This window comes from Oncorhynchus keta, unplaced genomic scaffold, assembly GCF_023373465.1.
Source record: "Oncorhynchus keta strain PuntledgeMale-10-30-2019 unplaced genomic scaffold, Oket_V2 Un_contig_6361_pilon_pilon, whole genome shotgun sequence".
NCBI lineage: Eukaryota > Metazoa > Chordata > Actinopteri > Salmoniformes > Salmonidae > Oncorhynchus > Oncorhynchus keta.
Window position 1 is genome coordinate 64,369 of NW_026288819.1, and position 24,599 is coordinate 88,967.

The 24,599-nt window shown below is 47.6% G+C and overlaps 2 long non-coding RNA genes across 8 annotated transcripts; both read right to left on the reverse strand.

Annotated features, from left to right (window-relative positions):
• Positions 1-13,813: 13,813 nt before the first annotated feature.
• On the reverse strand, positions 13,814-17,550 carry LOC127925858 (uncharacterized). Of its 3 annotated transcripts, none has more exons than XR_008122616.1 (5): positions 17,031-17,550; positions 15,327-15,885; positions 15,154-15,293; positions 14,632-15,120; positions 13,814-14,287 (listed from the first exon to the last, which is right to left on the reverse strand). It is a non-coding gene; the product is annotated as an uncharacterized LOC127925858 (long non-coding RNA). The 3 variants fall into 3 exon arrangements; XR_008122617.1 differs by lacking the exon at positions 17,031-17,550 and adding an exon at positions 16,892-17,024; XR_008122618.1 differs by lacking the exons at positions 15,327-15,885; positions 17,031-17,550 and adding an exon at positions 16,892-17,024.
• A 21-nt stretch (positions 17,551-17,571) lies between these two features.
• Positions 17,572-20,837, reverse strand: LOC127925857 (uncharacterized). 5 transcript variants are annotated; one of them, XR_008122612.1, is made up of 9 exons: positions 20,452-20,837; positions 20,042-20,369; positions 19,802-19,965; positions 19,492-19,655; positions 19,150-19,231; positions 18,985-19,066; positions 18,605-18,768; positions 18,455-18,529; positions 17,572-18,048 (listed from the first exon to the last, which is right to left on the reverse strand). It is a non-coding gene; the product is annotated as an uncharacterized LOC127925857 (long non-coding RNA). The 5 variants fall into 5 exon arrangements; XR_008122611.1 differs by lacking the exon at positions 19,150-19,231 and having other exon boundaries at positions 19,884-19,965; XR_008122613.1 differs by lacking the exons at positions 19,150-19,231; positions 19,802-19,965.
• Between the last annotated feature and the right edge of the window lie 3,762 nt (positions 20,838-24,599).

Below are 24,599 nucleotides of genomic sequence, written 5' to 3' on the forward strand. Positions count from 1 at the left end.
TGCGCTTAGTGCCACGTGGCTTCCTGCTCCACGGTCATTAGGAGCCGGCGTGCCTCAGTGCGCTTAGTGCCACGTGGCTTCCTGCCGGCGTGCCTCAGTGCCCTTAGTGCCACGTGGCTTCCTGCTCCACGGTCATTAGGAGCCGGCGTGCCTCAGTGCGCTTAGTGCCACGTGGCTTCCTGCTCCACGGTCATTAGGAGCCAGCCTGCCTCAGTGCGCTTAGTGCAACATGGCTTCCTGCCTGCGTGCCTCAGTGCGCTTAGTGCCACGTGGCTTCCTGCTCCACGGTCATTAGGAGCCGGCGTGCCTCAGTGCGCTTAGTGCCACGTGGCTTCCTGCCGGCGTGCCTCAGTGCGCTTAGTGCCACGTGGCTTCCTGCTCCACGGTCATTAGGAGCCGGCGTGCCTCAGTGCGCTTAGTGCCACGTGGCTTCCTGCTCCACGGTCATTAGGAGCCGGCGTGCCTCAGTGCGCTTAGTGCCACGTGGCTTCCTGCTCCACGGTCATTAGGAGCCGGCGTGCCTCAGTGCGCTTAGTGCCACGTGGCTTCCTGCTCCACGGTCATTAGGAGCCGGCGTGCCTCAGTGCGCTTAGTGCCACGTGGCTTCCTGCCGGCGTGCCTCAGTGCGCTTAGTGCCACGTGGCTTCCTGCTCCATGGTCATTAAGGAGCCGGCGTGCCTCAGTGCGCTTAGTGCCACGTGGCTTCCTGCTCCACGGTCATGAGGAGCCGGCGTGCCTCAGTGCGCTTAGTGCCACGTGGCTTCCTGCTCCACGGTCATTAAGGAGCCGGCGTGCCTCAGTGCGCTTAGTGCCACGTGGCTTCCTGCTCCACGGTCATTAAGGAGCCGGCGTGCCTCAGTGCGCTTAGTGCCACGTGGCTTCCTGCTCCACGGTCATTAAGGAGCCGGCGTGCCTCAGTGCGCTTAGTGCCACGTGGCTTCCTGCTCCACGATCATGAGGAGCCAGCGTGCCTCAGTGCGCTTAGTGCCACGTGGCTTCCTGCTCCACGGTGATTAAGGAGCCGGCGTGCCTCAGTGCGCTTAGTGCCACGTGGCTTCCTGCTCCACGGTCATTAAGGAGCCGGCGTGCCTCAGTGCGCTTAGTGCCACGTGGCTTCCTGCCGGCGTGCCTCAGTGCGCTTAGTGCCACGTGGCTTCCTGCTCCACGGTCATTAGGAGCCAGCGTGCCTCAGTGCGCTTAGTGCCACGTGGCTTCCTGCTCCACGGTCATTAGGAGCCGGCGTGCCTCAGTGCGCTTAGTGCCACGTGGCTTCCTGCCGGCGTGCCTCAGTGCCCTTAGTGCCACGTGGCTTCCTGCTCCACGGTCATTAGGAGCCGGCGTGCCTCAGTGCGCTTAGTGCCACGTGGCTTCCTGCTCCACGGTCATTAGGAGCCAGCGTGCCTCAGTGCGCTTAGTGCCACGTGGCTTCCTGCTCCACGGTCATTAGGAGCCAGCGTGCCTCAGTGCGCTTAGTGCCACGTGGCTTCCTGCATGCCTCAGTGCGCTTAGTGCAACGTGGCTTCCTGCTCCACGGTCATTAAGGAGCCGGCGTGCCTCAGTGCGCTTAGTGCCACGTGGCTTCCTGCTCCACGGTCATTAGGAGCCAGCGTGCCTCAGTGCGCTTAGTGCCACGTGGCTTCCTGCATGCCTCAGTGCGCTTAGTGCCACGTGGCTTCCTGCTCCACGGTCATTAAGGAGCCGGCGTGCCTCAGTGCGCTTATTGCCACGTGGCTTCCTGCTCCACGGTCATTAAGGAGCCGGCGTGCCTCAGTGCGCTTAGTGCCACGTGGCTTCCTGCTCCACGGTCATTAAGGAGCCGGCGTGCCTCTGTGCGCTTAGTGCCACGTGGCTTCCTGCTCCACGGTCATTAAGGAGCCGGCGTGCCTCAGTGCGCTTAGTGCCACGTGGCTTCCTGCTCCACGGTCATTAGGAGCCGGCGTGCCTCAGTGCGCCTATGTGCCACATGGCTTCCTGCTCCACGGTCATTAAGGAGCCGGCGTGCCTCAGTGCGCTTAGTGCCACGTGGCTTCCTGCTCCACGGTCATTAAGGAGCAGGCCTGCCTCAGTGCGCTTAGTGCCACGTGGCTTCCTGCGTGCCTCAGTGCGCTTAGTGCCACGTGGCTTCCTGCCGGCGTGCCTCAGTGCGCTTAGTGCAACGTGGCTTCCTGCCGGCGTGCCTCAGTGCGCTTAGTGCCACGTGGCTTCCTGCTCCACGGTCATGAGGAGCCGGCGTGCCTCAGTGCGCTTAGTACCACGTGGCTTCTTGCTCCACGGTCATTAAGGAGCAGGCGTGCCTCAGTGAGCTTAGTGCCACGTGGCTTCCTGCTCCACGGTCATTAAGGAGCAGGCGTGCCTCAGTGCGCTTAGTGCCACGTGGCTTCCTGCTCCACGGTCATTAAGGAGCCGGCGTGCCTCAGTGCGCTTAGTGCCACGTGGCTTCCTGCTCCACGGTCATTAAGGAGCCGGCTTGCCTCAGTGCGCTTAGTGCCACTTGGCTTCCTGCTCCACGGTCATTAAGGAGCCGGCGTGCCTCAGTGCGCTTAGTGCCACGTGGCTTCCTGCTCCACGGTCATTAAGGAGCCGGCGTGCCTCAGTGCGCTTAGTGCCACGTGGCTTCCTGCTCCACGGTCATTAAGGAGCCGGCGTGCCTCAGTGCGCTTAGTGCCACGTGGCTTCCTGCGTGCCTCAGTGCGCTTAGTGCCACGTGGCTTCCTGCGTGCTTCAGTGCGCTTAGTGCCACGTGGCTTCCTGCGTGCTTCAGTGCGCTTAGTGCCACGTGGCTTCCTGCGTGCCTCAGTGCGCTTATTGCCACGTGGCTTCCTGTGTGCCTCAGTGCGCTTAGTGCCACGTTGCTTCCTGCGTGCCTCAGTGCCCTTAGTGCCACATGGCTTCCTGCGTGCCTCAGTGCGCTTAGTGCCACGTGGCTTCCTGCGTGCCTCAGTGCGCTTAGTGCCACGTGGCTTCCTGCTCCACGGTCATTAAGGAGCCTACGTGCCTCAGTGCGCTTAGTGCCACGTGGCTTCCTGCGTGCCTCAGTGCGCTTAGTGCCACGTGGCTTCCTGCGTGCCTCAGTGCGCTTAGTGCCACGTGGCTTCCTGCGTGCCTCAGTGCGCTTAGTGCCACGTGGCTTCCTGCGTGCCTCAGTGCGCTTAGTGCCACGTTGCTTCCTGCGTGCCTCAGTGCCCTTAGTGCCACGTGGCTTCCTGTGTGCCTCAGTGCCCTTAGTGCCACGTGGCTTCCTGCGTGCCTCAGTGCCCTTAGTGCCACGTGGCTTCCTGCTCCAGAACATTTAATCAGAGAAAAGGATGGTTCCGAGGTGTTGTAATATCATTAAGTGTGATTCAGATGACTGAACCAAATGGATGTGGAAATGGCTTCCTGCTCCAGAACATTGCCTTTTACATTGTAGAACCAGGTCATTGGTTATAATTGGGTTATTACCTGTTGAGCTCCAGAGGGAGGGTGTTTGGATAGAACAGCCTTCTGGGTTATTACCTGTTGAGCTCCAGAGGGAGGGTGTTCGGATAGAACAGCCTTCTGGGTTATTACCTGTTGAGCTCCAGAGGGAGGGTGTTCGGATAGAACATCCTTCTGGGTTATTACCAGTTAATTGGTTATAATTGCTAAATTGGGTAATTGTTCCACCCTGGGGGGTTAAGCGCTTATTATGTCAGCCAATCTGATTGAGCTCCTGTTAGACAGATTCCAATTGGTTTATCAAGGGGGAGGCTGTTCGGATAGAACAGCCTTCTGGGTTATTACCTGTTGAGCTCCAGAGGGAGGGTGATAGGAACAGCCTTCTGGGTTGTTACCTGTTGAGCTCCAGAGGGGGGGGTGTTCGGATAGAACAGCCTTCTGGGTTATTACCTGTTGAGCTCCAAAGGGAGGGTGATAGAACAGCCTTCTGGGTTATTACCTGTTGAGCTCCAGAGGGAGGGTAATAGAACAGCCTTCTGGGTTATTGCCTGTTGAGCTCCAGAGGGAGGGTGATAGAACAGCCTTCTGATTATTACCTGTTGAGCTCCAGAGGGAGGGTGATAGAACAGCCTTCTGGGTTATTACCTGTTGAGCTCCAGAGGGAGGGTGATAGAACAGCCTTCTGGGTTATTACCTGTTGAGCTCCAGAGGGAGGGTGTTCGGATAGAACAGCCTTCTGGGTTATTACCTGTTGAGCTCCAGAGGGAGGGTGATAGAACAGCCTTCTGGGTTATTATCTGTTGAGCTCCAGAGGGAGGGTGATAGAACAGCCTTCTGGGTTATTACCTTTTGAGCTCCAGAGGGAGGGTGATAGAACAGCCTTCTGGGTTATTACCTGTTGAGCTCCAGAGGGAGGGTGATAGAACAGCCTTCTGGGTTATTACCTGTTGAGCTCCAGAGGGAGGGTGATAGAACAGCCTTCTGGGTTATTACCAGTTGAGCTCCAGAGGGAGGGTGATAGAACAGCCTTCTGGGTTATTACCTGTTGAGCTCCAGAGGGAGGGTGATAGAACAGCCTTCTGGGTTATTACCTGTTGAGCTCCAGAGGGAGGGTGATAGAACAGCCTTCTGGGTTATTACCTGTTGAGCTCCAGAGGGAGGGTGATAGAACAGCCTTCTGGGTTGTTACCTGTTGAGCTCCAGAGGGAGGGTGTTCGGATAGAACAGCCTTCTGGGTTACTACCTGTTGAGCTCCAGAGGGAGGGTGATAGAACAGCCTTCTGGGTTATTACCTGTTGAGCTCCAGAGGGAGGGTGATAGAACAGCCTTCTGGGTTATTACCTGTTGAGCTCCAGAGGGAGGGTGATAGAACAGCCTGCTGGGTTACTACCTGTTGAGCTCCAGAGGGAGGGTGATAGAACAGCCTTCTGGGTTATTGCCTGTTGAGCTCTAGAGGGAGGGTGATAGAACAGCCTTCTGGGTTGTTACCTGTTGAGCTCCAGAGGGAGGGTGTTCGGATAGAACACCCTTCTGGGTTATTACCTGTTGAGCTCCAGAGGGAGGGTGTTCGGATAGAACAGCCTTCTGTGTTACTACCTGTTGAGCTCCAGAGGGAGGGTGATAGAACAGCCTTCTGGGTTATTACCTGTTGAGCTCCAGAGGGAGGGTGATAGAACAGCCTTCTGGGTTATTACCTGTTGAGCTCCAGAGGGAGGGTGATAGAACAGCCTTCTGGGTTATTACCTGTTGAGCTCCAGAGGGAGGGTGATAGAACAGCCTTCTGGGTTATTACCCAACCTATATATTTAGGATCTCTAATTGTATAGTTGTATCACATGTAAGTTTATCTTTGGATCAACAAGACCTGTAAATAAAATCTACACTCTGAGGTCATCAACCTGCCTTTTCCTTCAGCTGATTTACACTCTGAGGTCATCAACCTGCCTTTTCCTTCAGCTGATTTACACTCTGAGGTCATCAACCTGCCTTTCCTTTAGCTGATTTACACTCTGAGGTCATCAACCTGCCTTTTCCTTCAGCTGATTTACACTCTGAGGTCATCAACCTGCCTTTTCCTTCAGCTGATTTACACTCTGAGGTCATCAACCTGCCTTTTCCTTCAGCTGATTTACACTCTGAGGTCATCAACCTGCCTTTTCCTTCAGCTGATTTACACTCTGAGGTCATCAACCTGCCTTTTCCTTCAGCTGATTTACACTCTGAGGTCATCAACCTGCCTTTTCCTTCAGCTGATTTACACTCTGAGGTCATCAACCTGCCTTTCCTTCAGCTGATTTACACTCTGAGGTCATCAACCTGCCTTTTCCTTCAGCTGATTTACACTCTGAGGTCATCAACCTGCCTTTCCTTCAGCTGATTTACACTCTGAGGTCATCAACCTGCCTTTCCTTCAGCTGATTTACACTCTGAGGTCATCAACCTGCCTTTTCCTTCAGCTGATTTACACTCTGAGGTCATCAACCTGCCTTTTCCTTCAGCTGATTTACACTCTGAGGTCATCAACCTGCCTTTTCCTTCAGCTGATTTACACTCTGAGGTCATCAACCTGCCTTTCCTTCAGCTGATTTACACTCTGAGGTCATCAACCTGCCTTTTCCTTCAGCTGATTTACACTCTGAGGTCATCAACCTGCCTTTTCCTTCAGCTGATTTACACTCTGAGGTCATCAACCTGCCTTTCCTTCAGCTGATTTACACTCTGAGGTCATCAACCTGCCTTTTCCTTCAGCTGATTTACACTCTGAGGTCATCAACCTGCCTTTCCTTCAGCTGATTTACACTCTGAGGTCATCAACCTGCCTTTTCCTTCAGCTGATTTACACTCTGAGGTCATCAACCTGCCTTTTCCTTCAGCTGATTTACACTCTGAGGTCATCAACCTGCCTTTTCCTTCAGCTGATTTACACTCTGAGGTCATCAACCTGCCTTTTCCTTCAGCTGATTTACACTCTGAGGTCATCAACCTGCCTTTTCCTTCAGCTGATTTACACTCTGAGGTCATCAACCTGCCTTTTCCTTCAGCTGATTTACACTCTGAGGTCATCAACCTGCCTTCCCTTCAGCTGATTTACACTCTGAGGTCATCGACCTGCCTTTCCCTTCAGTTGATTTACACTCTGAGGTCATCAACCTGCCTTCCCTTCAGTTGATGACCTCAGAGTGTAAATCAGCTGATTTCATGCCCTTACCACAGCTACAAGGTCCATAATTCTATTCTCTCCTCTAGCCTTGGTGAGATGGGAGGAGAATGCTGGGCTGTTCCACTATAAGACCTGAACATACCTAATTTCTTTCTGTCTCTCTGTGTCTCTCTGTCTCTCTGTCTCGCTGTCTCTCTCTCTCTCTCTCTCTCTCTCTCTCTCTCTCTCTCTCTCTCTCTCTCTGTCTCTCTGTGTCTCTGTGTCTCTCTTTCTCCCTGTCTTTCTGTCTAGCTGTCTCTCTCTCTGTCTCTCTCAGGGTGAGGTGGGTGGAGTCTGCTGGGCTGTTCCACTATAAGACCTGAACCCACCTCTCTCTCTCTCTCTCTCTCTCTCTCTCTCTCTCTCTCTCTCTCTCTCTCTCTCTCTCTCTCTCTCTCTCTCTCTCTCTCTGTCTCTCTCTCTCTCTCTCTCTCTCTCTCTCTCTCTCTCTCTCTCTTCTCTCTGTCTGTTCCATTATCTCTCTCTCTCTCTCTCTCTCTCTCTGTCTCTCTCTCTCCTCTCTAACTCTCTATTATCTCTCTCTCAGTGGTGAGGTGGGTGGAGACTGCTAGGCTGTTCCATTATAAGACCTGAACCCACCTCTCTCTCTCTCTCTCTCTCTCTCTCTCTCTCTCTCTCTCTCTCTCTCTCTCTCTCTCTCTCTCTCTCTCTCTCTCTCTCAGTGGTGAGGTGGGTGGAGACTGCTAGGCTGTTCCATTATAAGACCTGAACCCACCTCTCCTCTCTCTCTCACCTTCACTATTCTACTGACTGCAGAACGGAGGCAAAACTGGAGCAGAGGTAAGTCCAAATGGATCCTTTCTAACCTCCTATTCGTTATCTCCAGGACCGTACCAGTGTCTACTTGACAAACAGGGGTTTTCTACCTTCTGTAGTCAGAATGAGGACCAGAAAAGGTGTTAAGTATTTTAACAAACAAAACACGTATCACTTGATCACTCGATACGTTTGTTCACGAGTCGATTGAGTCGATCTCAAACGCTAGTTGTCGAGTGATCAAGGGCTCCACTGTGCCCTTCGGGAGCGTCTTTATCGAGTGGGCATCCTGTGCTGACTCTGTGCCCTCGGCTGCCTGAAAGAAGGATGAAAATACACATCACAATATTATCTTTAATGATATTATATACATGGTTATACATCACAATATTATCTTTAATGATATTATATACATGGTTATACATCACAATATTATCTTTAATGATATTATATACATGGTTACACATCACAATATTATCTTTAATGATATTATATACATGGTTACACATCACAATATTATCTTTAATGATATTATATACATGGTTACACATCACAATATTATCTTTAATGATATTATATACATGGTTACACATCACAATATTATCTTTAATGATATTATATACATGGTTACACATCACAATATTATCTTTAATGATATTATATACATGGTTATACATCACAATATTATCTTTAACGATATTATATACATGGTTACACATCACAATATTATCTTTAATGATATTATATACATGGTTACACATAACAATATTATCTTTGACTCTATCGTCGTAATGTTTTTTTGCTGGCGCTAGGTGGCAGTACCTAGCTTGTTCTCCATGGCAACATGTTAGCGCTAGGCGGCTGTACCTAGCTTGTTCTCCATGGCAACACGTTAGCGCTAGGCGGCTGTACCGAGCTTGTTCTCCATGGCAACATGTTTTCAGCACTTTTATTTTTATGACAGACCAGAACATGTTTTCTCAAGGCTCTCTCTTGTCCCTCTGCAACGATGTTTATAATCAATCTACAGGTTGTTTTTAGTCGTAATAATCAATAATATTTCAACCGGACAAAAAAAAGCTTTGTCGATATAAAAGGACAAGAAACAAGAAAGGCTCTCTGTCGCGCATGAAAAACCTCTGGGACACTGCAGTGTCCACTCATTCAGAGAAAGGCTCTCTGTCGCGCATGAAAAACCTCTGGGACACTGCAGGGTCCACTCATTCAGAGAAAGGCTCTCTGTCGTGCATGAAAAACCTCTGGGACACTGCAGGGTCCACTCATTCAGAGAAAGGCTCTCTGTCGCGCATGAAAAACCTCTGGGACACTGCAGTGTCCACTCATTCAGAGAAAGGCTCTCTGTCGTGTATGAAAAACCTCTGGGACACTGCAGTGTCCACTCAATCAGAGAAAGGCTCTCTGTCGTGTATGAAAAACCTCTGGGACACTGCAGTGTCCACTCAATCAGAGTGGTCTTACTCCCTCATTTTTCAGAATACAAGCCTGAAACCATTTCTAAAGACTGTTGACATCTAGTGGAATCCATAGGAAGCGCAATTTGAGTCACAAGTCAATGGAATCCGTATGAGTTACGGAAAACTACAAACATAATAAATCCTACTTACTGGATGGATTTCGCCTGCCATATCAGTTCTGTTGTACTTACAGCCATTATTTTAACAGTTCTGGAAACTTTGGACTGCTTTCTACCCAAACCTGATAATGAATGAGTCCGTAGTGATTTTTCCCAGGGAAACAGTGATTAATGTGATGATACATTGTGGCCAATAGACAACTGTTTTTAATTTTCATGTTATATCGATATTTTCAAGAGGTGATTGAACTCAAGTAGTGATGCATCAAGTTATTCTGTTTGTTTTATTCTGACCACCAGTGGTTCATCATGTTATGCTGTTTGTTTTATTCTGACCACCAGTGGTTCATCATGTTATGCTGTTTGTTTTATTCTGACAACCAGTGGTTCATCATGACCACCAGTGGTGTTTGTTTTATTCTGACCACCAGTGGTTCATCATGTTATGCTGTTTGTTTTATTCTGACCACCAGTGGTTCATCATGTTATTCTGTTTGTTTTATTCTGACCACCAGTGGTTCATCATGTTATGCTGTTTGTTTTATTCTGACCACCAGTGGTTCATCATGTTATGCTGTTTGTTTTATTCTGACCACCAGTGGTTCATCATGTTATTCTGTTTGTTTTATTCTGACCACCAGTGTTCATCATGTTATGCTGTTTGTTGACCACCAGTGTTCATCATGTTATGCTGTTTGTTCAGTGGTTCATCATGTTATTCTGTTTGTTTTATTCTCATGTTATGCTGTTTGTTTTATTCTGACCACCAGTGGTTCATCATGTTATGCTGTTTGTTTTATTCTGACCACCAGTGGTTCATCATGTTATTCCGTTTGTTTTATTCTGACCACCAGTGACTTCCTACTATGGATCCTTGCTCAAACCAAACTTTGACTCTAGCAGCACTGGGACGGCCCTTCTCCCTGGGAATGCTGTATGACTGTCGCAATGATCACCTCATTCCAGGTAGCACGCTTTCTCACTACTCAGTCAGTCAGTCATACCCACACACAATAAAATAACTGTTAGTGTTTGTTTTGTCTCCTCTGATTACAGGCCTGACGCTGTGGGACGAGGAAGCACTCAGAAAGGACATCATTACGACAGACAAGCCTTTCACCGACTTCAAAGTCATCACATCTGACTCTACAGCTGACAAATACTCTGTGTTAAATGTAAACGGCTCTCTCAAAACAAGCTGTTTGGCAGGGCTGGTTAAGGTGGAGGGATCAGCAAAGTATTTGAAAGATGTTAAAGAGTCTCAGAATCAGGCGAGAGTCACACTTTGTTACACCACTACTAAGAAAAACAGTCAACTGTCCATGAACCACCTTGGGCAGGAACACATTAAGTACAAGGAGGTTTTTAGGGAAGGTATAGCTACACATGTGGTCACAGGTATACTTTATGGAGCAAATGCTTTCTTTGTGTTCGATCGTGAGGTCTCAAGTGACGAGGACCGTAAAGACATTGAGGGAAGCTTTAAAGTGACGCTTAATAGCATTCCCTATGTTTCTATTGGGGGCGAGAGTGCTTTAGACAAGAAGAACACTTCCGAAACTACAAATGACAAGTTCTCTTGTAGATTCCATGGGGACGTTCTCCTGGAAAACAATCCTGTGTCTTTTCAAGATGCCATGGACACCTACAAAACCTTGCCTCAGAAGGTAGGTGACGGGGTTCCTGTGCAAGTGAATCTACTTCCGTTAAAAGAATTGGACCCCACCGCCACCCAGATGGTTTGTCAGATCAGTGGAAGCTTAGTTGACCAATGGCAGACTGCGCTGGAAGACCTCAGTGAGCTGGAGATGAGATGCAACGATGCAATGAGAAGCAAGCCTGTAAAATACTTCAAGGAAATTGATGCCAGAGTGAAAACTTTCAAAAAACTGTGTTTGACAGAGAATTTGAAAACTACTTTGGCAGACCTCCTTCCGTCTATTAGAGGGGGAGAAAAGGAAGAGAGGGTGTTGTCCGAATTCTTGACAAAGCAGCAAGAGTTCCGTTTCAACAGCAACATCCTCAGTGAATGTCTGGATCGCATTGAGAGAGAGATCAATGTGGTTGATCGATTCCTAAGCATGATTACAGAGGACTACAGTCAGACGTGTTCCACCAAGATAGTCACATCGACGAGGGAACTTGACAAAGAGGTTTTGAACTCAAAGGTGAAGCGTGTTGTATGTTTCACTTTCACCTCTCTGGGGTGTGAGGACCCTGTCCTGTCAGCTTTGGATTCCCCCTCTGAGAACTCACAAGCCTTAGTGCCAGTTAAACCTGATCTGACAAGATGGTACCATTCTGATAATGTATTTGGTGACATGGACAAGCAAGCTGGACTTTTCAAAGATTTTGCCGAAGCTAACAAAGAGGACACACAAACACGTTTCCTCTCGGCCTCCATTCCCAACAAGGAACAAGAAGGAGCCAGCATTTACCTTTATGAGAACGGATCCATAAGAAACGAGCATTGGGAACCTCCATCTAAACCTGAGAAGCCAACAGCACGTGACAGAACTCACAACAGTGTGACGTTGGAGCTGCTCCCTCCTGATAGTGGAGCCCATGACGTCACCCACTACCTGATAGAATACTGTATTGATGAGAAAGATGGATGGAGCAGCGAGAAGACGTCTGAATCTGACGCAGCCTACACAGTGTCTGGACTGCTTCCCAGTACAGGGTACAAGTTTAAATACAGAGCCGTGTGTTCAGCCGGCCTTGGTCCAGACAGCGAGGTTAGTGACATCATCAAAACCTTGCCTTCCTGCCCTCCCAGTAAGCCTGAAATCAAAGCCTACTCCACTGAGCTCATGGTATGCTGTCCAACGCCGTCTGTGATTGGACTAGGGGTCAAGATTCAGAACTATGTGGTAGAACACAAAGAGTTGCCCACAGAGGAGAGTGAGGAGGAGGCAGACTGGATGAAGAGGACTTCCACAGACAACGTCTGCATCATCGCCGGACTGCAGTCCCTCACAAAGTACACAGTGAGAGTCAGATACGACTGTGGTGAAGCTGGAACCAGCAAGTGGAGCACACCAGTCGTCACCGCCACTCTCTCAAAGACCACACGATTGGCTGACGGTGTAAAAGAAAAGAGTGAACTGAAGCACTCTGGCTCGCCGTCTGTTTATGAGATCCCCATGGAAACGATACAGCCGGTGGATGAAGTAGCCAGGCTCAGGTTTGGAGAGCAGAGTTCCAGGACCAGGAGGACAATCTATCTGGTGGGAGACAAAGACCAGTTAATGGAGCTGATGATTAACTACATCCTGGGAGTTCAGTGGGAGAATGGGTTCCGCTTCAAGCTACCCCAAGATGACGAGGTATCTACAATGATATATGAAATCAATTACCAGGATGGATTCCAGATCCCCTTCTCTCTCACCATTATCTATGATAAACAAGACGAGTGTAGTTCATTAGATTTGTCCCAGATCTGGGTCAATGCTCTGTGCTCTGTGTGCGATGCGGCTGAGTTTAGGGATCTCGACCGTGAAGATTGTAAAGAAATGAAGAGATGGGAGAAGAGGAGGAAGATGCTGAACCTGTGGCTGCAGTTTAGGATCTTAACCAAATCAACACATCGAAGATTGTTAAAGAAATGAAGAGATGGGAGAAGAGGCTGAAGATGCTGAACCTGCGGCTGAGTTTAGGGATCTCAGACCGTGAAGATTGTAAAGAAATGAAGAGATGGGAGAAGAGGAGGAAGATGCTGAACCTGTGGCTGAGTTTAGGATGATGATGAGGACCGATGAAGATTGTAAAGAAATGAAGAGATGGGAGAAGAGGAGGAAGATGCTGAACCTGTTGACACATGCAGATGGAGGGCAGCTCTTTCAACACATCGACCCTGAGGACATTCCAGTTCACTTCCAGTTCAATCTGTCAGCGCTTACACACCATGCCAGGAGAAGCCATGATGATGATGATGATGACGACCCTGAGGACATTCCAGTTCACTTCCAGTTCAATCTGTCAGCGCTTACACACCATGCCAGGAGAAGCCACGCTGATGGTGACGGAGCCATGATGATGAGGAGGAGTCGCCATGACGTGATGAGGGGAATCCGTGACAAGATGAGGGAAATGAGGAGTCATCATGACATGATGAAGGAGATGAGGGATCCCCATTACATGATGTGGATGATGAGAAAAAGCATTGATGATGAGGACGATGACCATGGGGATGGTGGCGGTGGTGATGGTGATGATGATGATGGTGACGGTGATGACCATCCTCAGTTTGAGGAGATGTTCTGGGATGCAGATATGGGGAGTATGAAGAGGTTTTTCAAGACCTTGTTGAAAATGGAGAGTTCATGTTCCCTCAAAGACCTGATTGGTTGAATTCAGTGTGTTTCTTTATTTAACAGGTCAACCTCATCTTGTTATCATCTTGGTGCCCATAAGGTCAACCTCATCTTGTTATCATCTTGGTGTCCATAAGGTCAACCTCATCTTGTTATCATCTTGGTGCCCATAAGGTCAACCTCATCTTGTTATCATCTTGGTGCCCATAAGGTCAACCTCATCTTGTTATCATCTTGGTGCCCATAAGGTCAACCTCATCTTGTTATCATCTTGGTGCCCATAAGGTCAACCTCATCTTGTTATCATCTTGGTGCCCATAAGGTCAACCTCATCTTGTTATCATCTTGGTGCCCATAAGGTCAACCTCATCTAGACACAGTCTGGTTACCAAATCAATAGACACTAGTCTGCCCAATCAACCCTAGACTTGTTAGTCTGGCCTAGTACCAAATCAACCCATCTTGTTATCATCTGCCTGTACCAAATCAACCCCTTGTTAGACACTAGTCTGGCCTAGTACCAAATCAACCCCTAGACACTAGTCTGGCCTAGTACCAAATCAACCCCTAGACACTAGTCTGGCCTAGTACCAAATCAACCCCTAGACACTAGTCTGGCCTAGTACCAAATCAACCCCTAGACACTAGTCTGGCCTAGTACCAAATCAACCCCTAGACACTAGTCTGGCCTAGTACCAAATCAACCCTAGACACTAGTCTGGCCTAGTACCAAATCAACCGCTAGACACTAGTCTGGCCTAGTACCAAATCAACCCTAGACACTAGTCTGGCCTAGTACCAAATCAACCCCTAGACACTAGTCTGGCCTAGTACCAAATCAACCCCTAGACACTAGTCTGGCCTAGTACCAAATCAACCCCTAGACACTAGTCTGGCCTAGTACCAAATCAACCCCTAGACACTAGTCTGGCCTAGTACCAAATCAACCGCTAGACACTAGTCTGGCCTAGTACCAAATCAACCCTAGACACTAGTCTGGCCTAGTACCAAATCAACCCTAGACACTAGTCTGGCCTAGTACCAAATCAACCCCTAGACACTAGTCTGGCCTAGTACCAAATCAACCCTAGACACTAGTCTGGCCTAGTACCAAATCAACCCCTAGACACTAGTCTGGCCTAGTACCAAATCAACCCCTAGACACTAGTCTGGCCTAGTACCAAATCAACCCCTAGACACTAGTCTGGCCTAGTACCAAATCAACCCTAGACACTAGTCTGGCCTAGTACCAAATCAACCCTAGACACTAGTCTGGCCTAGTACCAAATCAACCCCTAGACACTAGTCTGGCCTAGTACCAAATCAACCCTAGACACTAGTCTGGCCTAGTACCAAATCAACCGCTAGACACTAGTCTGGCCTAGTACCAAATCAACCCCTAGACACTAGTCTGGCCTAGTACCAAATCAACCCCTAGACACTAGTCTGGCCTAGTACCAAATCAACCCCTAGACACTAGTCTGGCCTAGTACCAAATCAACCCCTAGACACTAGTCTGGCCTAGTACCAAATCAACCCCTAGACACTAGTCTGGCCTAGTACCAAATCAACCCCTAGACACTAGTCTGGCCTAGTACCAAATCAACCCCTAGACACTAGTCTGGCCTAGTACCAAATCAACCCCTAGACACTAGTCTGGCCTAGTACCAAATCAACCCCTAGACACTAGTCTGGCCTAGTACCAAATCAACCCTAGACACTAGTCTGGCCTAGTACCAAATCAACCCCTAGACACTAGTCTGGCCTAGTACCAAATCAACCGCTAGACACTAGTCTGGCCTAGTACCAAATCAACCCTAGACACTAGTCTGGCCTAGTACCAAATCAACCCTAGACACTAGTCTGGCCTAGTACCAAATCAACCGCTAGACACTAGTCTGGCCTAGTACCAAATCAACCGCTAGACACTAGTCTGGCCTAGTACCAAATCAACCGCTAGACACTAGTCTGGCCTAGTACCAAATCAACCCTAGACACTAGTCTGGCCTAGTACCAAATCAACCCTAGACACTAGTCTGGCCTAGTACCAAATCAACCGCTAGACACTAGTCTGGCCTAGTACCAAATCAACCCCTAGACACTAGTCTGGCCTAGTACCAAATCAACCCTAGACACTAGTCTGGCCTAGTACCAAATCAACCCCTAGACACTAGTCTGGCCTAGTACCAAATCAACCCCTAGACACTAGTCTGGCCTAGTACCAAATCAACCCCTAGACACTAGTCTGGCCTAGTACCAAATCAACCCCTAGACACTAGTCTGGCCTAGTACCAAATCAACCCCTAGACACTAGTCTGGCCTAGTACCAAATCAACCGCTAGACACTAGTCTGGCCTAGTACCAAATCAACCCCTAGACACTAGTCTGGCCTAGTACCAAATCAACCCCTAGACACTAGTCTGGCCTAGTACCAAATCAACCCCTAGACACTAGTCTGGCCTAGTACCAAATCAACCCCTAGACACTAGTCTGGCCTAGTACCAAATCAACCCCTAGACACTAGTCTGGCCTAGTACCAAATCAACCGCTAGACACTAGTCTGGCCTAGTACCAAATCAACCCTAGACACTAGTCTGGCCTAGTACCAAATCAACCCTAGACACTAGTCTGGCCTAGTACCAAATCAACCCCTAGACACTAGTCTGGCCTAGTACCAAATCAACCCCTAGACACTAGTCTGGCCTAGTACCAAATCAACCGCTAGACACTAGTCTGGCCTAGTACCAAATCAACCGCTAGACACTAGTCTGGCCTAGTACCAAATCAACCCCTAGACACTAGTCTGGCCTAGTACCAAATCAACCGCTAGACACTAGTCTGGCCTAGTACCAAATCAACCCCTAGACACTAGTCTGGCCTAGTACCAAATCAACCCCTAGACACTAGTCTGGCCTAGTACCAAATCAACCCCTAGACACTAGTCTGGCCTAGTACCAAATCAACCCTAGACACTAGTCTGGCCTAGTACCAAATCAACCCCTAGACACTAGTCTGGCCTAGTACCAAATCAACCCCTAGACACTAGTCTGGCCTAGTACCAAATCAACCCCTAGACACTAGTCTGGCCTAGTACCAAATCAACCGCTAGACACTAGTCTGGCCTAGTACCAAATCAACCCTAGACACTAGTCTGGCCTAGTACCAAATCAACCCCTAGACACTAGTCTGGCCTAGTACCAAATCAACCGCTAGACACTAGTCTGGCCTAGTACCAAATCAACCCCTAGACACTAGTCTGGCCTAGTACCAAATCAACCAAATCCTAGACACTAGTCTGGCCTAGTACCAAATCAACCCCTAGACACTAGTCTGGCCTAGTACCAAATCAACCCTAGACACTAGTCTGGCCTAGTACCAAATCAACCCTAGACACTAGTCTGGCCTAGTACCAAATCAATAGACACAGTCTGGCCTAGTACCAAATCAACCCCTAGACACTAGTCTGGCCTAGTACCAAATCAACCCCTAGACACTAGTCTGGCCTAGAACCAAATCAACCCTAGACACTAGTCTGGCCTAGTACCAAATCAACCCCTAGACACTAGTCTGGCCTAGAACCAAATCAACCCTAGACACTAGTCTGGCCTAGTACCAAATCAACCGCTAGACACTAGTCTGGCCTAGTACCAAATCAACCGCTAGACACTAGTCTGGCCTAGTACCAAATCAACCCCTAGACACTAGTCTGGCCTAGTACCAAATCAACCCTAGACACTAGTCTGGCCTAGTACCAAATCAACCGCTAGACACTAGTCTGGCCTAGTACCAAATCAACCCTAGACACTAGTCTGGCCTAGTACCAAATCAACCCCTAGACACTAGTCTGGCCTAGTACCAAATCAACCCCTAGACACTAGTCTGGCCTAGTACCAAATCAACCCCTAGACACTAGTCTGGCCTAGTACCAAATCAACCCCTAGACACTAGTCTGGCCTAGTACCAAATCAACCCCTAGACACTAGTCTGGCCTAGTACCAAATCAACCCCTAGACACTAGTCTGGCCTAGTACCAAATCAACCCCTAGACACTAGTCTGGCCTAGTACCAAATCAACCCTAGACACTAGTCTGGCCTAGTACCAAATCAACCCTAGACACTAGTCTGGCCTAGTACCAAATCAACCCCTAGACACTAGTCTGGCCTAGTACCAAATCAACCCCTAGACACTAGTCTGGCCTAGTACCAAATCAACCGCTAGACACTAGTCTGGCCTAGTACCAAATCAACCCCTAGACACTAGTCTGGCCTAGTACCAAATCAACCCCTAGACACTAGTCTGGCCTAGTACCAAATCAACCCTAGACACTAGTCTGGCCTAGTACCAAATCAACCCCTAGACACTAGTCTGGCCTAGTACCAAATCAACCCCTAGACACTAGTCTGGCCTAGTACCAAATCAACCCCTAGACACTAGTCTGGCCTAGTACCAAATCAACCCCTAGACACTAGTGTTGTGAGATGTGCTGAACATTGTATCCTGTGTGTATCTCTCTCCTTCTCACAGGAGACTCATAGGTGGCAATCATCATTCCCTAATCAGTCGCCAATCAGAAGACACACCTGCTCCTTTCCCCTTACCCAATCACATCCCCTTTCCCTTGGTTTAAACGTATCCCAATCAGTCTCTAATCAGAAGACACACCTGCTCCTTTCCCCTTACCCAATCACATCCCCTTTCCCTTGGTTTAAAAGTAACCCAATCAGTCTCTAATCAGAAGACACACCTGCTCCTTAGTCCCTAGTACCAAATCACATCCCCTAGACCCTTGGTTTAAAGTATCCAAATCAGTCGCCAATCAGAAGACACAGTCCTTTCCCTAGTACCAAATCAATCCCCTTTCACCTTGGTTTAAAGTATCCCAATCAGTCCCAATCAGAAGACACACCTGCTCCTTTCCCTAGTACCAAATCAACCCCTAGACCACAGTCTTGGTTTAAAAGTAACCCAATCAGTCTCTAATCAGAAGACACACCTGGCCTTACCCCTTACCCAATCACATCTCTTGGTTTAAAAGTAACCCAATCAGTCTCTAATCAGAAGACACACCTGCTCCTTTCCCCTTACCCAATCACATCCCCTTTACCTTGGTTTAAAAGTAACCCAATCAGATCTCTAATCAGAAGACACACCTGCTCCTTTCCCCTTACCCAATCACATCTCTTGGTTTAAAAGTAACCCAATCAGTCTCTAATCAGAAGACACACCTGCTCCTTTTCCCTTACCCAATCACATCTCTTGGTTTAAAAGTAACCCAATCAGTCTCTAATCAGAAGACACACCTGCTCCTTTCCCCTTACCCAATCACATCCCCTTTCCCTTGGTTTAAACGTATCCCAATCAGTCTCTAATCAGAAGACACACCTGCTCCTTTCCCCTTACCCAATCACATCCCCTTTCCCTTGGTTTAAACGTAACCCAATCAGTCTCTAATCAGAAGACACACCTGCTCCTTTCCCCTTACCCAATCACATCCCCTTTCCCTTGTTTTAAAAGTAACCCAATCAGATCTCTCCCCTTACCCAATCACATCTCTTGGTTTAAACGTATCCCAATCAGTCTCTAATCAGAAGACACACCTGCTCCTTTCCCCTTACCCAATCACATCCCCTTTCCCTTGGTTTAAAAGTATCCCAATCAGATCTCTAATCAGAAGACACACCTGCTCCTTTCCCCTTACCCAATCACATCCCCTTTCCCTTGGTTTAAACGTATCCCAATCAGTCTCTAATCAGAAGACACACCTGCTCCTTTCCCCTTACCCAATCACATCCCCTTTCCCTTGGTTTAAACGTATCCCAATCAGATCTCTAATCAGAAGACACACCTGCTCCTTTCCCCTTACCCAATCACATCCCCTTTCCCTTGTTTTAAAAGTAACCCAATCAGTCTCTAATCAGAAGACACACCTGCTCCTTTCCCCTTACCCAATCACATCTCTTGGTTTAAAAGTAACCCAATCAGATCTCTCCCCTTACCCAATCACATCTCTTGGTTTAAAAGTATCTCAATCAGATCTCTCCCCTTACCCAATCACATCTCTTGGTTTAAAAGTAACCCAATCAGATCTCTAATAAGAAGACACACCTGCTCCTTCCCCCTTACCCAATCACATCCCCTTTCCCTTGGTTTAAACGTAACCCAATCAGTCTCTAATCAGAAGACACACCTGCTCCTTTCCCCTTACCCAATCACATCCCCTTTCCCTTGGTTTAAAAGTAACCCAATCAGTCTCTAATCAGAAGACACACCTGCTCCTTTCCCCTTACCCAATCACATCCCCTTTCCCTTGGTTTAAAAGTAACCCAATCAGTCTCTAATCAGAAGACACACCTGCTCCTTTTCCCTTACCCAATCACATCTCTTGGTTTAAAAGTAACCCAATCAGTCTCTAATCAGAAGACACACCTGCTCCTTTCCCCTTACCCAATCACATCCCCTTTCCCTTGGTTTAAACGTAACCCAATCAGAAGACACACCCGCTCCTTTCCCCTTACCCAATCACATCCCCTTTCCCTTGGTTTAAACGTATCCCAATCAGTCTCTAATCAGAAGACACACCTGCTCCTTTCCCCTTACCCAATCACATCCCCTTTCCCTTGGTTTAAAAGTAACCCAATCAGTCTCTAATCAGAAGACACACCTGCTCCTTTCCCCTTACCCAATCACATCTCTTGGTTTAAAAGTAACCCAATCAGATCTCTAATCAGAAGACACACCTGCTCCTTTCCCCTTACCCAATCACATCCCCTTTCCCTTGGTTTAAAAGTAACCCAATCAGTCTCTAATCAGAAGACACACCTGCTCCTTTCCCCTTACCCAATCACATCCCCTTTCCCTTGGTTTAAACGTATCCCAATCAGTCTCTAATCAGAAGACACACCTGCTCCTTTCCCCTTACCCAATCACATCCCCTTTCCCTTGGTTTAAAAGTAACCCAATCAGTCTCTAATCAGAAGACACACCTGCTCCTTTCCCCTTACCCAATCACATCCCCTTTCCCTTGGTTTAAACGTATCCCAATCAGTCTCTAATCAGAAGACACACCTGCTCCTTTCCCCTTACCCAATCACATCCCCTTTACCTTGGTTTAAAAGTAACCCAATCAGTCTCTAATCAGAAGACACACCTGCTCCTTTCCCCTTACCCAATCACATCCCCTTTCCCTTGGTTTAAACGTAACCCAATCAGTCTCTAATCAGAAGACACACCTGCTCCTTTCCCCTTACCCAATCACATCCCCTTTCCCTTGGTTTAAACGTAACCCAATCAGTCTCTAATCAGAAGACACACCTGCTCCTTTCCCCTTACCCAATCACATCCCCTTTCCCTTGGTTTAAAAGTATCTCAATCAGATCTCTCCCCTTACCCAATCACATCTCTTGGTTTAAAAGTAACCCAATCAGATCTCTCCCCTTACCCAATCACATCTCTTGGTTTAAAAGTATCCAATCAGATCTCTCCCCTTACCCAATCACATCTCTTGGTTTAAAAGTATCTCAATCAGATCTCTCCCCTTACCCAATCACATCTCTTGGTTTAAAAGTAACCCAATCAGATCTCTCCCCTTACCCAATCACATCTCTTGGTTTAAAAGTAATATTGTATTGTATAATATAATATAATAAAGTATTGTGTTGTATTGTATTGTATTGTATTGTATTATATTGTATTGTATTGTATTGTATTGTATTGTCATAGTGTATGACTGTTTGTTGGTGGGGAAAGGCTATAACCAAGTTGCCCATGGGCCAACATTACCCTTAGGAAAACAGTGTCTAAATACCCCAGTTAGAACTGGGCGGACCACCCACTGTATTTTAGTGGTTAGTTAGCTAGTTGTTCTTAAAGCAGGCTAGACTAGCTTAGGGGTTGGTTTGGGTATTTATTATTTATTTCTTTGGGTCCAGCTCCGCCCCTTTTCCCCACACCCCATTACCGTGTGTTTGAAATAAGGGTCCAGCTCCGCCCCTTTTCCCCACACCCCATTACCGTGTGTTTGAAATAAGGGTCCAGCTCCGCCCCTTTTCCCCACACCCCATTACCGTGTGTTTGAAATAAGGGTCCAGCTCCGCCCCTTTTCCCCACACCCCATTACCGTGTGTTTGAAATAAGGGTCCAGCTCCGCCCCTTTTCCCCACACCCCATTACCGTGTGTTTGAAATAAGGGTCCAGCTCCGCCCCTTTTCCCCACACCCCATTACCGTGTGTTTGAAATAAGGGTCCAGCTCCGCCCCTTTTCCCCACACCCCATTACCGTGTGTTTGAAATAAGGGTCCAGCTCCGCCCCTTTTCCCCACACCCCATTACCGTGTGTTTGAAATAAGGGTCCAGCTCCGCCCCTTTTCCCCACACCCCATTACCGTGTGTTTGAAATAAGGGTCCAGCTCCGCCCCTTTTCCCCACACCCCATTACCGTGTGTTTGAAATAAGGGTCCAGCTCCGCCCCTTTTCCCCACACCCCATTACGTGTGTTTGAAATAAGGGTCCAGCTCCGCCCCTTTTCCCCACACCCCATTACCGTGTGTTTGAAATAAGGGTCCAGCTCCGCCCCTTTTCCCCACACCCCATTACCGTGTGTTTGAAATAAGGGTCCAGCTCCGCCCCTTTTCCCCACACCCCATTACCGTGTGTTTGAAATAAGGGTCCAGCTCCGCCCCTTTTCCCCACACCCCATTACCGTGTGTTTGAAATAAGGGTCCAGCTCCGCCCCTTTTCCCCACACCCCATTACCGTGTGTTTGAAATAAGGGTCCAGCTCCGCCCCTTTTCCCCACACCCCATTACCGTGTGTTTGAAATAAGGGTCCAGCTCCGCCCCTTTTCCCCACACCCCATTACCGTGTGTTTGAAATAAGGGTCCAGCTCCGCCCCTTTTCCCCACACCCCATTACCGTGTGTTTGAAATAAGGGTCCAGCTCCGCCCCTTTTCCCCACACCCCATTACCGTGTGTTTGAAATAAGGGTCCAGCTCCGCCCCTTTTCCCCACACCCCATTACCGTGTGTTTGAAATAAGGGTCCAGCTCCGCCCCTTTTCCCCACACCCCATTACCGTGTGTTTGAAATAAGGGTCCAGCTCCGCCCCTTTTCCCCACACCCCATTACCGTGTGTTTTGAAATAAACCTGTTTGACGGTAGATTTAGGTTGTCCGTGGTATTTAGTTCTCACTGTTACATTTTCACTGGGGTGATTTGCATGAGAGATATATATTACAGGTCTCGATTCCATCCCCCCCTAGACTGCAGGGCAAAAGGGGTTCGTAACAATTGCTACATCATATTAATCTGGTTAATTAACACTGGTACACTTCCAGGTAAGTCTCTGCTGAGATGTGCAGAACATCATATTAATCTGGTTAATTAACACTGGTACACTTCCAGGTAAGTCTCTGCTGAGATGTGCAGAACATCATATTAATCTGGTTAATTAACACTGGTACACTTCCAGGTAAGTCTCTGCTGAGATGTGCAGATGTGCAGAACATGTGCAGAACATTCATATTAATCTGGTTAATTAACACTGGTACACTTCCAGGTAAGTCTCTGCTGAGATGTGCAGAACATCATATTAATCTGGTTAATTAACACTGGTACACTTCCAGGTAAGTCTCTGCTGAGATGTGCAGAACATCATATTAATCTGGTTAATTAACACTGGTACACTTCCAGGTAAGTCTCTGCTGAGATGTGCAGAACATCATATTAATCTGGTTAATTAACACTGGTACACTTCCAGGTAAGTCTCTGCTGAGATGTGCAGAACATCATATTAATCTGGTTAATTAACACTGGTGAGACAGAACATCATATTAATCTGGTTAATTAACACAGGTAAGTCTCTGCTGAGATGTGCAGAACATCATATTAATCTGGTTAATTAACACTGGTACACTTCCAGGTAAGTCTCTGCTGAGATGTGCAGAACATCATATTAATCTGGTTAATTAACACTGGTACACTTCCAGGTAAGTCTCTGCTGAGATGTGCAGAACATCATATTAATCTGGTTAATTAACACTGGTACACTTCCAGGTAAGTCTCTGCTGAGATGTGCAGAACATCATATTAATCTGGTTAATTAACACTGGTACACTTCCAGGTAAGTCTCTGCTGAGATGTGCAGAACATCATATTAATCTGGTTAATTAACACTGGTACACTTCCAGGTAAGTCTCTGCTGAGATGTGCAGAACATCATATTAATCTGGTTAATTAACACTGGTACACTTCCAGGTAAGTCTCTGCTGAGATGTGCAGAACATCATATTAATCTGGTTAATTAACACTGGTACACTTCCAGGTAAGTCTCTGCTGAGATGTGCAGAACATCATATTAATCTGGTTAATTAACACTGGTACACTTCCAGGTAAGTCTCTGCTGAGATGTGCAGAACATCATATTAATCTGGTTAATTAACACTGGTACACTTCCAGGTAAGTCTCTGCTGAGATGTGCAGAACATCATATTAATCTGGTTAATTAACACTGGTACACTTCCAGGTAAGTCTCTGCTGAGATGTGCAGAACATCATATCATATTAATCTGGTTAATTAACACTGGTACACTTCCAGGTAAGTCTCTGCTGAGATGTGCAGAACATCATATTAATCTGGTTAATTAACACTGGTACACTTCCAGGTAAGTCTCTGCTGAGATGTGCAGAACATCATATTAATCTGGTTAATTAACACTGGTACACTTCCAGGTAAGTCTCTGCTGAGATGTGCAGAACATCATATTAATCTGGTTAATTAACACTGGTACACTTCCAGGTAAGTCTCTGCTGAGATGTGCAGAACATCATATTAATCTGGTTAATTAACACTGGTACACTTCCAGGTAAGTCTCTGCTGAGATGTGCAGAACATCATATTAATCTGGTTAATTAACACTGGTACACTTCCAGGTAAGTCTCTGCTGAGATGTGCAGAACATCATATTAATCTGGTTAATTAACACTGGTACACTTCCAGGTAAGTCTCTGCTGAGATGTGCAGAACATCATATTAATCTGGTTAATTAACACTGGTACACTTCCAGGTAAGTCTCTGCTGAGATGTGCAGAACATCATATTAATCTGGTTAATTAACACTGGTACACTTCCAGGTAAGTCTCTGCTGAGATGTGCAGAACATCATATTAATCTGGTTAATTAACACTGGTACACTTCCAGGTAAGTCTCTGCTGAGATGTGCAGAACATCATATTAATCTGGTTAATTAACACTGGTACACTTCCAGGTAAGTCTCTGCTGAGATGTGCAGAACATCATATT